At 42.3% G+C, this 18,021-nt stretch overlaps 1 protein-coding gene across 1 annotated transcript in view; it reads right to left on the reverse strand.

Annotated features, from left to right (window-relative positions):
* Positions 1-18,021, reverse strand: part of IL1RAP (interleukin 1 receptor accessory protein) — a 236,369-nt gene that overhangs the window by 187,979 nt on the left and 30,369 nt on the right. The gene's annotated exons all lie outside the window — the stretch shown is intronic.

Here is an 18,021-nt window from a genome sequence, read left to right on the forward strand (position 1 = left end):
CTTTTTTGAAGGTCTCTTGGATGAACCAAACACTATGTAGTCTACAGAAGATCTAATTTAAATTTAAGTTTTTGTTGAGATGTCTAAAACCTTTGCAGCCATAGACTAGGTTTACAATGATTGTTAATACCATAAATAATTACGGTACATTCAGTCCTGGAATTTATTTTAAAGGAAGCTTTGATGGAAGTGAACGAAAGATGTTATTTATACAAATTTGGGACTCATATTTGCAAGATTTGCATCCTAAGGGTCGTAATGCGATTTTAAGTTGGATTTCTTAATTGGGCTTTTATTAAGTGAAATGAAAAGAGTAACATTGGGTAAAGACTGCTATTGGATGAGAAGGGGTGGATGTGGAGAGGGATGGTTAAGGTTGAAATTTATATAGATAAGTGGGGGTTTAAAGATTTGGGAATTTTTTTTTTTTTTTTTTTAATGTATAATAATAATTGAAGCATTATTGATGTCTTTTGATGCTGAATTCAATTGCAAGTTTTGTACCTTAAGAAGGATATGGCGATTCTCGAGAGGGTCCAGAGGAGAGCTACAAAAATGATAAAGGGCATGGAAAACCTCTCATATGCTGAGAGGCTGGAGAAGCTGAGGCTCTTTTCCCTGGAAAAGCGGAGACTTAAAGGGGATATGATAGAAACTCATAAGAATATGAAGGGTATAGTGAAGGTAGAGAGGGCCAGATTATTCAGCCTAGCAGGGGCAACAAAAACTAGAGGGCACTCAAAAAAATTGAAGGGAGAAAGGTTCAGAACAAATGCTAGGAAGTTCTTCTTCACGCAGAGGGTGGTGAACACCTGGAATACGCTTCCAGAGGAGGTGGAAGAGCAGAGTACGACTTTGGGGTTCAAAAGGGGATTGGACGAGTTCATGAAGGAAAAGGGGATCCATGGGTACAATTAGAGGGTTACTATACAGTATATAGAGTACTATAGAGTAGTAGAGAAATAGATCACTGGCCTGGGGGGCCACCGCGGGAGCGGACTGCTGGGGGTGATGGACCTATGGTCTGACTCAGCAGAGGCAATGCTTATGTGCTTATGATTCTAAGTTAGATTTCTTTATTTATGAGAATATCACTGGGTAGAGAGTACTATTGGGTGGGTAGGGGTGGGTATGGGAGGGATGGTAAAGGTTCAAACTAATATAGATAAGTGGGGGGTTTATTGATATTGGAATTTGTCTTTTATTATGTTTATTAATAATTGATGCATATTGATGTCTTTTAATGCTGTATTTATTGTATTTGATGATATTTGCATCAATAAAAACTGTTTGAATCTAAAAAGATGCCTAGACTGATTTTTGAAGCTACACTAGAAGACCTGTGAATTGTATAATATATGGGAGAAGCCAAGCTTAATTTCTTTCTTGTTTGCTGTCATCCTTTTAGACGGCAAAGGTAATAAATCAATCATATTAGCCTATCGCAAATCCTGAGCTCCAAAGCAGCTCGTTAGACAGAAAAAGATGATTTTGGCTCTCACGTGTTGACACTGATTGTCTGAAAAGATAAATTTTGTGAATCTTGTGAGAGAGTGAGCAATAAAAGCCTGACTCTATACAATTCAGTTTTACTGGATGATAATGAGGCTTTTGACCTGTATGATTTAAAGTCTTAAAACCAATAAACTCAATAATTTGCCCTTTGTACTCCTCTTTGCATAGCATTGGCATAGAAAGCTCAATAATGACATAATACTGTAACTCAAGGGGCTCATAATCGAAATGAAAATACATCTAAAAACCCACCTAAATCAGCACTTGGACAATCAAAAAATCAGGTCGTCAAAGTGCCAATAATCAAAACGGGTTTTAGACATATCTAAAAGCAGGGTAAGCCTTGTCACTGTGCGCCCAGAGTGAAAAGGGTCATTTTTTGAGGAGTGGTTAGGGCGGGAGGGGGGGGGGGGCGACCTAGACTTGGTCATCCTGTAGTGATAATCGAAAGTTTAACGAGACTGCCTAGACCAGGGGTGTTAAAGTCCCTCCTCGAGGGCCGCAATCCAGTTGGGTTTTCAGGATTCCCCCAATGAATATGCATGAGATCTATTAGCAGACAATGAAAGCAGTGCATGCAAATAGATCTCATGCATATTCATTGGGGAAATCCTGAAAACCCTGAAAACCCGACTGGATTGCGGCCCTCGAGGAGGGACTTTGACACCCCTGGCCTAGTCTGAACTTATACGTTGTGACTTAGGTGATCTAAAAACAGGTATAAGTGCCCAGAAGGAATCCAAAGTGACTAGATAACCATTGCAGGGACAAAGTACAGACCCCACTACCACCATAAAAATCAGAATAAAAACGTACATACCTGCCTCCAGAACATCAGCACCTGGCATAAGAAAGCTTAGTAGAGCTTCACAGGGGTAGCTTAAGTAGTCTGGGGGTGGGCTAGTGAAACATAGAAAGAAGAACCCAGACCCATAAGCCACTCTAACCACTGCACTCATGGTGGAAAATGTGAGTCGTCCACCAAAATATCCCAAACCCTACTGTACTGCCATATAGGTGGCACCTGCAGCCATATGGACTATTGGGGTGGTAGACAGGTGGGTATAGTGGGTTTTGGGGGGCTCAGCATAACCTATAAGGGAGTTGTGATGAGATATTTGCGTGACACTCTTTTTGTGAAATTCACAGCTGTGCCCTGTAAGGTGCCCCACTACTCTGTTGCCTTGTCTGGGTGGCCAGTCCATCACTTTGCTGACCCCTCCCACGTCCAAAATGTCTTGTTCTAGGCGTTTTGGACTTGTATGATTTTTTGGACAAGAATGTGGTATAAAGATAGATGACTTAGCGGTCTGGCCGATCAAACGGCTGGACGTAGAAGTAGACGATTCTCCCAAAAATAATATTTTGGATGTATTTTTTGAGAATCTATACTTTGATGACTCATAGTATTTATTCTTATAAATTAATTCTTTATGGATGTGACCTGACATGGTCCATGTTTCAGCTATGCAAAACCTTCCTCAGGGGTCATGTAGTCAACAAAAGCCAATTTTTTGTTGAATGACAAGACTGAGTGAATGTATCTCTTAATTTTGGAGCAGTGAAACGCCATCGATTGAAAATGGACTGAACGCTGATCGACGACATTTCACTGCTCCAAAATTAAGAGGTGCATGCACCCAATCTCATTAGTCAACAAAACCGCAGCAGGGTTTTTAGCGTCAGCGGTGACGGTAACAGCTCCGACTCATAGGAATTCTATGAGCGTCAGAACGGTTACCACCACGGCCGGTGTTGTGAGAGCACCTTATAAAATAATGCTTGTTTATTTATTTATTTATAGAATACTGCTTGGTGCTAATTTTTAAGCACCATTTGTAGAATTGCTGCCATAATGTATAGAATGTCAGCACATAAGCATGTAAGTGTACCCTTGCTCACTGAAGTGCCAGCAAGTTGCCTACGAGCTACTCTACAATGGCACACCTACTTTACAATACCCAAAATCAGGAGATTCTACCTCCTCAGGGTAGAACAAAGAGAAGCAAAAGAGGTGACCTTGGCACTCAATCTTTTTATTCATTCAATGAATAAAAAGATTGAGTGCCGAGGTCACCTCTTTTGCTTCTTTACAACTACTTTATATACTGAATAAATGCTAGGGGACGTTATCATAGGTAGAACATGGCCAAAACATTTAAATGGGTAACTTACAGAATATTGTACAACTGTATTAGACGAATATCACCTTAGTTATCTGTATTAGACGAATATTATTATTATCTGTATTAGACGAATATCGCCTTAGTTATCTGTAACTTGTTCGTTTAATTATTATGTATGTTATCTTGTAACCCATTCTGAGCTCTCTGGGGACGATTTGCATAAACAAATGCACATTATGCATGTCCTCGCTGCATTTGCATGCCCACAGTTAATGGTACATAAGTGTTAAGCGTGCCAGTTCAAGGCCACCCTAGTGTTCTTGACGTTGACCCCGATGGAGACTTGTGAGAAGAGACAGATTTGTGATGTTCTTCCTTGGACGAATGTTTGCTGTGAACGTCTGCTCTTTCCTGACGATTTGTTGCGGAGTTCTTCACGTTTTGCTATGTTTTACGGACACCGCCTTGATCCGTTTGTTGGAAAAAGTGGTCAGTCAAGAATAAAGAAACCATAAACTCTAGACGACTATGGATGCCTAAAGCTGTAACAGAATAGGATTCCAATGGATGGCCAAAGGGGTGACGAGACCACATGAAAGAGAAATAACAAAAATGCAAAAAGTGGAGAAAGCCACCGAGTAACAAGATGGAGCCAAGAGCTCACAATCCCCCTCTTTTACTAAGGCGTGCTAGCCGATTTAGCGCACTCTAAACACTAGAGCGCCCATTATATTCTATGGACGCGTTAGCGTTTAGCGCGTACTAATATTTAGCATGCGCTAAATCGGATATTGCGCCGTAGTAAAAGGACCCCAATATGAGCTAAACAATGTTTTATTGGTGCTTAAAGATGAGGCAACAAAGTCCAAATATATGATGATGTAAAAAGGACCCAACACAGAAGTCCTAATATTTGTGCTAAAACTCACGTAAGCACCATAAATCTTAAATGTGCACGATACCACATCAATGCATGTGCCAAATGTAATGGAAATTTATTCTTTTCAAATGTAGATTCTGCATTCCTATAAAAGTCAGTTTATATTTCAAACATAAAGCAATACAAAGTTGAACATCCATAACATCTATTGGACGTAACTGTTTCAGGCAAATAGAATGAGCAATCCCTTCACTCCTAAGAAAGCAGGAGAATTGCGCTCCTCCCCTTCTTACACACCGGGAAAAAAAGAGATCAATTTTAGTTCATTGTAAAATGTTAATTATATTTCTCGTAATCAAAGAGAGTTTATTCCACACTACTGGAGCAAACCAGTACAATCTTCAACACTCCAGTCAGACCTGAGCCTGGGTAGAGATAGGTAACAAGTTCCCTTGACTGGGTCTGAATTCAAAAGGGCCTGGGATAGGCACGTGGGATCTCTCAGACAGAGAAAGAGATAATGGTTACTGCAGATGGGCAGACTGGATGGGCCATTTGGCCTTTATCTGCCATCATGTTTCTATATTTCTATAACCACAAAGTTCTATGACCTCACAATGCAGGTGTAAAGAGCCTTACTTAGCCTATAGGAAGAAGAGATGCAAATATTAAGAGCCTTAGCCAATAGGGAGAGGAGGAGATAGTGGATGCTGTGGATGGGCCCTTTGGCCTTTATCTGCCATCATGTTTCTATAACCATAAAACTTGATGACCTCACAATGCAGGTGTAAAGAGCCTTAGCCTATAGGAAGAGGAAGTGCAAATGTTAAGAGCCTTAGCCAATAGGGAGAGGAGGAGATATTGGATGCTGCAGATGGGCAGACTAGATGGGCTATTTGGCCTTTATCTGCCATCAGGTTTCTATGTAGAAGTCACGTACCAATCTGTTAAGCATGACCCGAACAACAATTTTTTCAGTCACAGCTCCCACACTTTGGAATGCTATGCCCACCGATTTACTTGAAGAATTATCATTAGAACGCTTTAAAACAAAATTGAAAACATTTTTATTCAAACATGCCTACGACCTTTAATCCCCTAAACGACCTAACATGCCCCTTCTCCATTTTATCCCACCTTTCTCTTGACACAGGAAGGAGGAATTAAGTGGGAGAGTTGGGGGGGAAATAAAGGACTGGGGAGACAGACGATGGGGGAGACTAAATGGTAGGGGAGATGGAAATCTGAAAAGAGAGGGTAGAACACAGATGATAAATGAGAGATGGGGAGTTTAGGAAGGAAGACAAGAGTGTTTCTTCCCTTCTCCCTGGCCACCAACAGCCCAGGGTCTCTTTGTTGTCAGTAATGGATGAAGCAGAAACAGACCTTACAGAGGAAGAGCTCTGCTGACCTCTTCTGGAAAGGTTGCGTGAATTTCCTGCTTAACCATTCATTTTTGGAGCTGAACCTTCTGTGTTGTGAATTTTACAACACAAAGCAGTTACAAATAAAACTGAAAAGTCTGGATTGGAGAAGAGTGATTTTGTGGTGTTCACTTGAGGACAGCTGGGGAGAACTATAAAAATGAGGACTCTCAACCCCACAAGCAGCTGAAGAATGGAGCCACATTTTAATCAGTTCATAACCTATTTAGGTAACACTTGACATGGGATGAATGAAGGGTAGAATGATACAGAGCCAGCAGCAAAATTCACACTTAGGTAATGGCAGAAGAGTGGCAAATGGAAGTCAGAGGGAAGCGACACAGGTAGAAAAAAATCCTTCATTGTTATTGTACTGCTTGAGTTCTCCAAAGAGTATGCCCCCTTGACACAACCTTTTTGGCAGGGCCCCACTCTCCTTGGAAGGCTGGCAGAAAAAAAGTCAGTTGTAACATCATGGAGTGATAGGACAAACAAGCCAAGGCTCTTGACCTGGCAAATCAGCTAAGCTGAGGAAAGGAGAGATCAGCTGAGGCCATAGGTAGCAGGAGGATAGTCCATCATCATTCTCCACTGCTACTGAAACGACTTCAGAAATTAGTGTGTCAAATGTTGCAATGCTCACTTGATGAACGCTAGAGACACCCTAATAAGACTGATTATTAAAGCACTTTGTGGCAAAGCAACCGTTGGGCCATGGAGTCAGCATGCCAGAGGAGGGTGAATCGGGGCAACCATCCTGGATGCCACCCTTTGATCATCTTCCTCCTACAGGTATGATCTTCTTACCCCTTCTTTGGCTTCAGAAGGCAAGAGAAGAGCAAAACATATCACATGTGCTTGCTTTTCCTCCGCCAGGTTCAGTCTGAAGTTATAATGACATGGGAACCTATAGCCTTGCAGGACCCACCGGCACCAGCTCCACAGAATCTGAAACCTGCAGAGGAAGAGGCAGATACTGGTTTGAAGCACAGCAGTGGTTGGAGAAGATGACGTCTAGAGTTAAAGCATGGTGACCCTGTGGCCAACATGCTATGGGTTATAGGTGCCAATGCCCGAAAGGGGCCACGGCTCCTATTACACCATATGTAGTCATTATACAGAACAGAGCACATACTTAAAATCACCGCCCCACATCTTGATATGTGACCTTTGCTCCACCCCTAACTATCATGAGATTAAAAAGTTAACAACTACTTCCAGTTCTCTGAACCATAAGAACATAAGAAGAGCCTTACTGGGTCAGATCGAAGGTCTATCAAGCCCAGGATCCTGTTTCCAACATTGGCCAGCCCAGGTCCCAAGTACCAGACAGAAACCCAGAGAGCAGCAGCATTCCAGAGCTGAGATTGTGATGTCATAATGCCTCATTCCACCAATGCTTAAGAGCCAACCTCAGCAGTGATGTCACAATGGCAGAAACCCAAAGAGTAGCAACATTCCAGAGCTGAGATTGTGATGTCATAATGCCTCATTCCACCAATGCCTAAGAGCCAACCTCAGCAGTGATGTCACAATGGCAGAAACCCAAAGAGTAGCAACATTCCAGAGCTGAGATTGTGATGTCATAATGCCTCATTCCACCAATGCCTAAGAGCCAACCTCAGCAGTGATGTCACAATGGCAGAAACCCAAAGAGTAGCAACATTCCAGAGCTGAGATTGTGATGTCATAATGCCTCATTCCACCAATGCCTAAGAGCCAACCTCAGCAGTGATGTCACAATGGCTTGACTGTCCTATACTTGGTTCACATAAGAACATAAGAGCTGCCATACTGGGACAGACCGAAGACCCATTGAGCCCAGGATCCTGTTTCCAACATTGGCCAACCCAGGTCCCAAGTACCAGACAGAAACCCAAAGAGCAGCAACATTCCAGAGCTGAGATTGTGATGTCATAATGCCTCATTCCACCAATGCCTAAGAGCCAACCTCAGCAGTGATGTCACAATGGCAGAAACCCAAAGAGTAGCAACATTCCAGAGCTGAGATTGTGATGTCATAATGCCTCATTCCACCAATGCCTAAGAGCCAACCTCATCAGTGATGTCACAATGGCTTGACTGTCCTATACTTGGTTCACATAAGAACATAAGAGCTGCCATACTGGGACAGACCAAAGACCCATTGAGCCCAGGATCCTGTTTCCAACATTGGCCAACCCAGGTCCCAAGTACCAGACAGAAACCCAAAGAGTAGCAACATTCCAGAGCTGAGATTGTGATGTCATAATGCCTCATTCCACCAATGCCTAAGAGCCAACCTCAGCAGTGATGTCACAATGGCTCGATTGTCCTATACTTGGCTCATATTAGAACATAAGAGCTGCCATACTGGGACAGACCGAAGGTCCGTCAAGCCCAGTATCCTGTTTCCAAAGGCAGCCAATCCAGGTCACAAGATCCCAAAGAGAAAAACAGATTGTATGCTGCTTATCCTAGGACTAAGCAGTGGATTTTCACAAGTCCATCTTAATAATGGCTTATGGACGTCTCTTTTAGGAAATTAGCCAAACATTTTTTTTTTAAAACCCTGCTAAGCTAACTGATGTCACCACATTCTCCAGCAACAAATTCCAGAGTTTAATTACACATTGTGTGAAGAAATATTTTCTCTAGTTTGTTTTAAATCCACTATTTAGTAGTTTATCGCATGCTCCCTTGTCCAAGTATTTTTGGAAAAAGTAAACAAGCGATTCATATCTACTCGTTCCACTCCATTCAGTATTTTATAGGCCTCTATCATTTCTCCCCTGAGGTTGTAAACTGAAAAAACACCATGAACACCTTCTCTCGCACCAAGCAGCATCATGGGGTAAAGACCTAGAACAATTGCTTTTGCCCACTACTTATGGGGACTTCAGGAAACATCTAAAAACACACTTGTTCCTAAAGCATCTAGACAACTGATCCTCTCTTCTCTCTCCCCTCTATAGCGATTAACTTGTCCTTTTGATCTCTCTCTCCTCAACAATGAATTTCCTGTCCTATTAATTCTCTTTCTTCCTCCCCTCTTAAAGTCAATTCAATTTGTTACCTTTGCTTAATCTTCTGTAAACCGCATAGAACTTCACGGTATTGCGGTATATAAGCTGTTATTATTATTATTTCTTCTCCAGGCTATTCTCCTGGCGATATTCAAATCCAAGCTAAAAGCCCTTTTTTTTTTTTTTAAGTCCTAAAGCACCATGTTTGTCTGCCATTCCCTCTGTAGTCCCTGACCCTCTCTACCTCTTCATCCCTTTCTATTTCCCTACAAGGCCCTTATTCAAGAAAGATATTTTATTACCGGCACAGAATGGGGGACGTCCTTTAGGGGCATGTGGCTCGATTTACAAGGCTCCATTCCATAGGCACACAAGGGGTTAAATCCTTTGCGTTACCAGGCAGCTTCTGAGAGTTCGTCTTTTTGCAGTGCATGTTATTTGTGAAATTCTTACATCCCATTTTTCTTCCTTCCAGAAGCTTCCATGATAGGGCAAGTGACATCCCTGACCTCGGTTTCGCATTAGCACATGAAGGGTGAGTGATGTTACATACACCATAATCCAGGGAAAAGGATAAAGATTTTCTATATTAAGGTCTGCAGCATGAACTTTCGCTGTTTGGCGATCCGCTCTTCTCCATCGCCACTGGGGTAAGTAATGGACTTAAATTAGAGTTGGAGACCTTTAGGTCACTCATTAGGCAGAGTCTTCTGTCTGTGAGGAGAGCCAAGCACTGGAACAAATTAGCCAGGGAGATGATGAGAGATCTCAATTACTGGCGCTTCTTTGGCGTCAATTAGACAAATACAAACTAGGTCATTTGTGAAGCTGTGAATCTTGCCTGGAGGCAGGGAAACGCATAATGACCTTGAGGTCCCTTCCAGTCTTATCACTCTGAAGTTCTTTGAATTTCTCCAGAGGTCTTAAGAGATGAAAAATTAGCATCGCAGCTGTCATTTTAAGAACTCCCGGCCTTCAGTTATAAACATCCAATGTGGAATTTGTGATAAGTATGATTTAACGGACTCTGTGCCACTTGATGCGACCTATTTCAGGCTCATTTATAAATGCGTTTTTTTCGTTGAGAAATAACTCATCAACGATTTTAAGAAGAAGTGGCAGAAATGAGTATTCTAGTGATGGGCCCCTTTGGCTCTAAGCGTGTCTCCCTGGCACTACTGTTCATCCATATAAACTGCTCTGCTTTCTACGCTCAAAGTTGCTGAAATCATGTGGTGCCGGAAAAGAACATCTACTCCAGAGGTGGCTCTGCCAACAAGCCTCTGAACAGAGACAATGGTTGGAAGGGGAGACAGGATGGTGAAGGCTGACTGGTGCCATTGGATAGAGATGGGGATTGGGATTAGTTGGCGAAAAGTGTGCTGGCAAACAGGTGTAGAGAATGTGTGAGGACAGATGGATTTAAGGAAGGAGAAAAGATAGGCGTCATTATGCAAACTGATTTAACTGGCCAGAAACAGTTCCTGTTCAGGGCTAACCAGTCATATTCAACAGCCCCTAACCGGTTAGTGCCACTGAAAATGTCCGGTTAGCCCCAGCTCAAAATTAGAAGCATAGAAACACGACGGCAGATAAAGGCCAAATGGCCCATCCAGTCTGCCCATCCGCAGTAACCATTATCTCTTCCTCTCTCCAAGAGGTCCCACGTGGCTATCCCAGGCTCTCTTGAATTCAGACACAGTATCTGTCTCCACCACCTCTTCTGGGAGACTGTTCCATGCATCTACCACCCTTTCTGTAAAACAAAACAAAAAGAATCCAAGCCATTTTTTATTGGACTAACTAGAGCATGGTTAGATTAGGTTTTGAAGGTAATCATTTTTCTTCCGATCAGAGCTAGGATTACCTCTACCGTGTTTCCCCGAAAATAAGATAGTGTCTTATATTAATTTGGGGTCCAAAAAACACATTAGGGCTTATTTTCGTGGGATGTCTTATTTTTTTTTTCATGTACAACAATCATCTCTCCCTTCCTCTCCTCTACCCCAATTCTTCCTCTTTCCTTTCCTCCCCTCCCTCTCAATCCCCTGTACAGCAGAACCCCACCGACCCTCCCACCTTGGGACTGATACACCTCTGCTCCGAGGCCTCCAAAAACAGCAGTGGCGGCAGCGCTCTGAACGGGCTGCTTCACGATCTTCCCCGCCGGGGCCGGGCCTTCCCTCTGCAGCATCTTTCTATCCCTCCTTCCCATCCTTCTGTGCAGCAGAACCCCACTGACCCTCCCACTGTGACACGGCAGAGGGAAAGCCCCAGCGGGGAAGACCCTGAAGCAGCTGCCGCTGCTACTGCTTTAGGAGGCCTTGGAGCGGAGGTATGTCAGGTGTCACCGGGGTGGGGGTGGGGTCACTGAATTGATGAGTCCGATTTTTTCCTGCAAATCGGGCAGGATTAGTGTCAGGGATGGAGTCGGGGAGTGCCAGGGACATTTGGCGGGGGGCTTCAGGGGTTGATCTTAACTAGGGCTTATTTTCAGGGAAACATTAAGAAAGGCAGCACGATGAAACAAATGGGGGATTTTTCTCAGTTAGTTTCTTCTAAATTAGAAAATGTGGTTTCTAACTTAGTTTGTTTGGATAAACGATTAAATACTATTGAAACTCAATGTAATAATTTACAAGCTGTCTCGGTATCAGCTGTTAAAGATTCTACAGTGATACATTCTAAAATTGAATCTATGGAGAATATGAATAGAGTAAAAAATCTCCGCTTGGTCAATTTTCCAGTATCTCACTTATTGTCGCCTGAGATTCTATTAAGGAAGTTTTTTAAAGAAGTACTGGGAATAGCCAACGCGGAGAATTTTCCAATAAATAATTATTACTATATTCCTCCAAAAAAACTTGAATCTGCCCAGGAGGTGGACCATCTGACCACACCAGAGGTAAATTTGACTGAATTTTTGGAAGATACACAGGATGTGATTCAGAGTCGGTCCACCCTGGTAATAACGTGCTTGAGTGAGATGGACAAGATGTTGATAATGAGACTTTACTTCAAAAATAGGTTAATGAAATTTTGTGGGGATATGGTTAGGATTTTTCCAGATGTATCCAGGACCACTCAATTGAGGAGGAAAAAATTTCTGAAATTGAAGGATAGAGTTTTGGCCCTGGAGGCATCCTTTTACCTGAAATTTCCCTGTAAATGTCTGATTAAGTTACAAGATATTGAGTACGCCTTTTGGGATCCTATACAATTACAACAATTTTTAGTTGCAAGAGAACAGAAATGAGATTTGTTTCATCTAGCTGAGAATATGAGGAGAATTAACTCAAAATAATATCCCATTTTAAGGAATGATTCAAGGTTCTCTAGTGCGAACCGAGAATTATTGTCCTTTCTTTTTTTGAATTTATTTGATTAGAAATAGTAATATGTGCTCCCCATTAAGTGGGCTTAAAAGGAATTATGTATGTATGGTTTGATTATGTATTGTTTTATGTGATTTTCCTTTTTTCCTCTGGAATTATTGGATATTGTAATGTATTCAAAATTATAAATAAAATTAAAAAAAAAAAAAAAAGAAAGGCAGCATGTGGAATCTTTTTGCTTCATTTCTACATATTATCTTTATGAGTGGACTAACACGGCTGCCACACCATTTTTATCAAGTCAGAAATTGGAATGAGAAAAAAAAAGAAAGAAAGAAAACACATTTCTATTCCCATAAATCAGAGAGAACGCCGAAGTCAGTGAAAGAGTACAAATGACAAGTTCTATTATTTCTAACTGGAGTGGATCTATGGATGTTGTTTTCCACCGGTGCTCGTCAGAGGCAAAAGAGTGAGATTTGCAAAAAAAATACCTGAAAACTGAAACGGCATGACTGATGGATGATCACTACATAAGTTCTTCTGTGTTTAATTATAGCCGCTGGGTCTCTCAAACAAACTGTTCCTGACATCCATGACTAATCGTTCCGAAACGCCTGTTCTGCCACCAGTCAGTTTATAAGATGAATCTGTTGTCTCGATATGTAGATACGCCAAGATTATATTGGACTTGTTTATAATTCCTACCTCATGCTTTTCTTGGTTACCTTTTTGCCCCCTTTCTGTCACTTGTCCCCATTTGGATCCTGTCAATGCATTATTTTCCCACGCTCACTTTAATTATGCCATTCCATCCAGGATTCATACAACAAATCAGGAGCTTTGTCTGCTAAAATGCCCTGAAATCTGGGCTTAGCACCTTCTAATATGAGACTTTCCCTCACTTTGAACCCAGATGTAACATTTTTTTTTAGGCCAAGTGGATCGATTTTTCACTCCGTCATAAACTACAAAGACTAGGGGACACTCGATGAAGTTACAGGGAAATACTTTTAAAACCAGTAGGAGGAAATATTTTTTCACTCAGAGAATAGTTAAGCTCTGGAACGCATTACCAGAAGATGTGGTAACAGCGGATAGCGTAGCTGGTTTTAAGAAAGGTTTGGACAAGTTCCTGGAGGAAAAGTCCATAGTATATTATTGAGAAAGACATGGAGAAGCCACTGCTTGCCCTGGATTGGTAGTTTGGAATGTTGCTACTGTTTGAGTTTTGGTCAGGTACTAGAGACCTGGATTGGCCACCGTGAGAACAGGCTGCTGGACTTGATGGACCATTGGTGTGACCCAGTAAGGCTATTCTTATGTTCTTATTTTCAATTTGTGACTCGCTGAGCAAAAAGGTACCAAAAGTGAGGTTACAAATAACAGAGAAAGGCTAGAAAAGTTTGAAAGGACCCCTTTCAGTTTTGAAAGTTTTGTATACTCTAGGGCAGTGGTCTCCATTGCATGGCCCCAGAGCTGCATGCGGTCCCCAAAGCCTTCCATCGTGTCTCTCAAACAGTCGGCTGAAATGCTCTTCAAATTCTGCAAATGTGTTAATGTCTATCTTGCACACAATCTCTTACGTGCACACAATCTCTTACGTGTGTTATTCAGGGGGTCTCATTGATGGAATTTGCTACTGTTGACAATCCAAAATAAAGTGGGCTCGATATTCACCATTATTTGGCGGCTAAGAATGGCTCCCGGCTTGTTCAATAACACACAATTAGCTATCTGATATCTCCCATGGAATATTCCGTTCAGTGGATAGCCTAGCATTGAATTTCCAGGTTCGCTGCGGATCAAAGGAGACAGCCGGCTATCTCCCACACATTGGCGTAGTAAGTGTGTGTGTGTGGGGGGGGGAGCAGTCCCATTCCTTCCCAACCCCCCTGCCATGTGCCCCTTCCCTTCCCTCGTACCTCTTTAATTTTCCCGGTGTGAGCAGCATCACGAACTTGCTGCCCTCATTGGCATAATCTCTCTCTGATATCACTTCCGGGTTCCGCACCTAGGAAGTGATGTCAGCGGGAGAGCCGACTTGACAAGTTCCCAGGTTCCTTCCTGCACCGGGTGAATTAAACCTAACAAGAAGCCCTTGTGCAGGGGTAAATGACGTTGGTATCTACAGTGGAAGCAACAGGTAGGAAAAACCTTGGCTGACTGAGGGGGGCTCCTCTGAGGTGGGGGTGGGGTTCTGCTTATACTGAGGTAGGGGCAAGGACTCCTGGGGAGAGAGACTTGGTGAGGGCAGAATGTTGGGGCAGGTTAAGAGAGTGAGGGAGGGGATGCAGGGGCATGACAGAAAGAGAGGCTGCAGAACAAACCCTTTCTCTGAAGTCATTTAGAGAATGACACCGTGACAAAATTCATCACAGTTCTCATCCCCGCAGATAACTGTGAGAAACCATATCCATGTCATTCTTTAAGGAGAGAAGGAAGAATTAGAGTATGAATGGCAGTCCCTGGTCCTCAAGCCTTGCATTGAAGAATGCTATTGTAGAAGGACTGAAGTTGAGTTGGACACTAAATAATGACATGAAATGGTTTCCCGCAGTTATCCGCGGGGACGGTGATGAATTCTCTAATACACACATACCTCTACATTTCTATTCAGTCCCCCACAGCTTTTCAGTAAGAATATTTCTGTCATAGATAGACACTGCCCTGTGATTTACACCAAAATCCTTTTTACAAATCAGTCAAACTACATTAGTTCTTAGGATAACGTTGACATCCTCTTTGCTATATTCAGAGAGAATCTGCCTGAATTTTATATTCCGCTGCAGTCATCTTATCACTACAAAGCCATTTTAAATCAGTGACTTCTTCTGACTCTCAAATCAATGATTCAACATCTATCTCTTCTGTAAATGAAATATTTGTTTAAGCTCTGAGTTTCCACATTCCCAATATGAGGAACTCAATGCAGCTTAAAAACAGTTTAGAAATCAGTGGAAATGCCCTTAATAATGGGTTCTTCCTCGCTTCCACTTCCAGTACACGAGAGAAAGGCACAAGCCGGTATTTGCCCCAGTTGGCCAATGATTAACAATAAAGAGCTTTTGAATGGAACTGGTGAACTTTACATTAGGCTAAAACTCATTCAGAGCAACACTCTTTGTGTTAAATCGCAAAGTCCCAGATTAATGGAGCGTTTCTAACATGAGCTGATAGCTGGTACGATCTAGTAACACTTGTACCGGAAAACGGCCTCTGTAGGTTTGGCTGGAATTGTCTAGAAAGGTTCTGAGATAGCTGAGCCGCTGAAACATGCATTTCCCTCTTTAAAAAAGTCTTTTCTGTTATTTTCATTAATGGTAGCATTAGTGCGAAGCCATATTTAAATAAAAGTTACAATGGGAGCACCTAGGAATGGATTCTCTAAATGGTGCCCAAACTCCATAAAAAATAGACACCATTGAAACAATGCTTTTAAGTGAGTTTCAAGGCCACTAATGCCAGAAGTGATTCACGTTAGGGAAGTCTCTACTTTTCAAAATGACTGAGCTGTGGAATGATTGTCCTTTTCATCTGCGCTCTTTCCAACCATTTTGAAAACATCTGAAAACTTGGCTATTTTCAAAGTTGTAAATTCCGCTCCTCTCCAGACTATTCCACATCCATATTGTATCTGTTCTCCTTTCTCATTTTCTTGTAAACTGTGCCGAGCTCTACTGTTATAGAGAAGATGCGGTAGATAAGCCTAAGGTTTAGTTTAGTTTAGTTTTAGTTTAGGTAGGTACCGGAAATGTAGGCCAGGAAAATCCTAGCCTACATTTCTGGCATCTACCTTTACTGTACTTGGCACCGTCACTTGATTGACACTCAGTCGGAATCCTCTTTTAAGGCGGCCATTGACAACGGCGTCAGTTACAGAATTCGGGCCTTACTGCCCCCTTTTTAGAAGGGGGCAGAAAGGGCGCCTAAGTTAACCATGAGCTAACCAGTTGGCAAGTGATAATGTGGATGCACAGGAATGCCTACTCTCTGCCCCTAACATGCCCCCTTCAAAACATTATTCCCCCAAAATTATTACCTTGCCAAAAAATACGTGGAACACTTTAGCGTACCCCGACTTAAGCTATTTTTTGCTGCGTTAAGTACATATTAGCAGTTAACACAGATTAGTAAAAGGTCTCTTTAGCTTAGTATGGATATAATTTCATCTGACATACAGACCCTTTCTATTCACGGGGTTTCTGCTTCCATGGGTGGAGCATTGACCACCAGATAAATCTCCTAAATCCATTCAGAAATTTTCCCCATTAGAATGAAGTACTGGAAGTCAGTGGTGTCAATGGGAATGCAGATGATTCTGGTGATGGAAATCAGAGGTACGGACTCTGTTATCCCTCAAAGTGAAAATTGAGAAAGAAGGATAATTTGTCTTATGTATCTGACAGGTGATGTCACAACAGACAACTAAAAATGTCCTCAGAGATAAGTTCTCCTACTGACTCCCAGGTTCCATGAGAAGGGCTGGTAGTGGCCCTAAATCCGATCCCATTGTGATGGGATTGTGAATAAGGCTCAGCTATATGGGACTAATAGAACATACTTCCCAGAATTCCCCTGGGCATTTCATGGAAAACAATGCTCCTGTCTTGACCTGTCCCAGTGGTGCTTTTGTGATTTGGGGCAAGTCACAACTGAAATAAAGTATAAGCTAAAACCCAAATCCTTCCCCTGCCCCCGCCCACCATCAATAGCAGAGGAGCAATTGAAGAAACATTGACAAGGCAAGTAGGGACAAGGCTAATCTTTAATTTCAAGATAACAGTGGTATTCAGTAGAGACGGGAAGGCGAGCAACACGAGAGCTGTTGAGAAGTTTTTATATTTCATATGTTACTTTTATGATCCACTAGGATACTGTGATTACCAAATTATAAATTAAAATAAATAAATATACCTGACTTTGGATTTTTTGGCCTACTTCCACTCAATGTTTAAGTCAAGCCTTAGGGGCATATTCTATAAACGGTGTCAAGTTAAGCACCTGACTTACCTCCCCTTTTATGTAGCCACATTAGGCTTTTTTATCGCTGACTGTAGTGGTAAAAGCTCATAGAATTCCTTTGAGATTTGGAGCTAATACCGCCAACAGGCGGCGATAAAAAAGCCTAACGTGGCTTCATAAAAGGGGGTCTTAATTGGCAAAGCCATTAAAAAAGATTTTAAAAATAATTTTTAAAAATGTAGGTGCCTCTAACAACCTTTATCACGTCTACAGAGGCGCCTTAGAACGCCTAAGGTCAAAGAAACAAACGTAGGCATTCTTAGGCATCTCCGTAGATAGGCGCCTTCAAAGCCGTGGCCTACATTTCCGGCCCCTATGTTTGAGGTAGCCCTGATTCTACAAATGGCGCAGTTGTGTGATTGACATGTGATCGGCGGCCATTTTTAAGGCTGTTACCGTCGCGGCCAGCGCTCAAAGCCGCACTCCAGTTTTATAAAATGGGGGTGGGGGTGAGTGTCACGGTTGTAGAGTGGCCAAGATGTCCTCCCCCTGGGATTGTGTCACTGTCTCTGTGGTATTCCTGGCCGTTGCTCGCTGAGTCAGGAACCAAGCTGAGGTACTAAATTCTTAACCCTAGCACCTTCCCCTCCCACCCAGCATTGCAATGACCACCAATTCTGCTAATGAGCCATGGGTTCATTCCCCTGCCTTGTAGGAAGGTCAGCCTTTACATGCAAATAAAAGACTGTATCCTGGCCATGAACTTCATTG

Source organism: Geotrypetes seraphini, chromosome 9, assembly GCF_902459505.1.
Source record: "Geotrypetes seraphini chromosome 9, aGeoSer1.1, whole genome shotgun sequence".
NCBI classification, from domain to species: Eukaryota; Metazoa; Chordata; class Amphibia; order Gymnophiona; family Dermophiidae; genus Geotrypetes; species Geotrypetes seraphini.